The sequence below is a fragment of the Macaca thibetana genome, chromosome 3 (genome assembly GCF_024542745.1).
Source record: "Macaca thibetana thibetana isolate TM-01 chromosome 3, ASM2454274v1, whole genome shotgun sequence".
Taxonomy (NCBI): Eukaryota; Metazoa; Chordata; class Mammalia; order Primates; family Cercopithecidae; genus Macaca; species Macaca thibetana.
The window spans coordinates 96,984,004-96,985,552 of NC_065580.1; positions in this window are offsets into that span (position 1 = coordinate 96,984,004).

Here is a 1,549-nt window from a genome sequence, read left to right on the forward strand (position 1 = left end):
GAGTGTTTGTCCTCCTGTGTGACGACAGCTCAACTCCTGCCTTGAAATGAAGAGCGAACAGACGATCAATAGCTTCTTGCATCTGGCCTGGGTGTGGTAACGTCGAGGCCATTAATATGCTGTTGGGCCCTTCCCACCGACATTTGTTTCCTGAAGCTGTGCTGCAGCATTTCTGAGTGTTGCTTGGCTTCGCTTCCTACCTTTGCACACCCTCCGGGAGGAAGGGCTCTCTCTCCCTCTCCCTCTCTCCCTCTGTTTATGAACAAGGTAATGTGTGTCAAATTGCCTTGGCTTAACCAGGCAATTGTGCACCTTTAAAAGTACCAGGAAATGTTTCTCTGCGGTCAGATTGGCCCATAATGCACATCTGTTCTCTTGACCAAACTCCAGCAATCTGCCCTGGCTTAGCTGCAGGCTGCACAACCTGCTCGTGGCTGGAGTCCCAAGCCCAGCAGGGGAGTCTCTGCGAGGTCAGCCCCCTGGGTTTCTGGTTGTCTCAAGGCACCGAGGGTGCTGGTCAAAGGACTCAAGATTTGTGGTTCCCACAGCTTCAGGGCGTCCCCAGGAAATCTACAGAAACTTTGTGGGGACAGGAGGAAAAAGAGGGGAGAAGTGAAGAGGATTTGCCTATAGAGAAAGGATGTTCACTGCTTTGGGGAAGTTTTGAGTGGAAACTGAAACCAGTATCTGTGTGGGTTTTCCTTTTAGAAGATGACCTACAGGGGGATAAATTCAATTTATGTGTCAAAGTCCAGACACACTTTTATATTTCCCCAAACTCTGGCTTCTGCCCTGAAGTAAATCCCTGAGAATAAGGTGCAACGATGACCTGGATGGAACAGTGTGGAACTGAGCCCAGTTGTCTCCATTGAGAGTCTCATTTCCAAACATCTTCAAAGGCTACCCAGCACCCCACAACCTCTCCCCAGCCCACACCACCAGCCTGTCTCTGTTCCTGGGATAGCCCCCTGCCTGGTGTCCTTGCATCTGCCCTTCCCCCTCCACAGTCTGTTCTCAACACCAGCACCAGGTTGCCTGTTAAAGTAGGCCAAATCATGTCACGCCTGTGCTCAAGACTCCCCAAGGGCTGCCCACCTAAGGCAGAACAAGTCAAGATCCCCCTATGGATATCAAAGCCCTCGACTCCTGCTCTTGTTACCTCTCCGACCTCCCATTGCTCGCTCTGCTCCAGCCACACTGACCTTCTTAGTGTTCCTCTGGTTGAAGAACTCTTCCCCCAGGTGTCTGGACTGCTTGTGTTCTCTGTGCAACTGCCACTTTAGGTGGCTCTGGCACTGTCTTCAGGTCTTTGCTCACACACTGCCTCATGCACGAGGCCTTCATGTCAGCCCTATGTGAGATGGCTCTGGAGGTCGGTCACCCGGCACTTCAATTCTTCTCTCCGGTAGGAACTTTTCCACAGGACTTACCACCCTCTGGCATATTATAGATTAACCTCTTTTTAAAAATTTTTATTTTTTGAGATAGGTCTCACTCCGTCGCCCAGGTTGTAGTTCATTAGTGCCATCTCAGCTCACTGCAGCCTCAA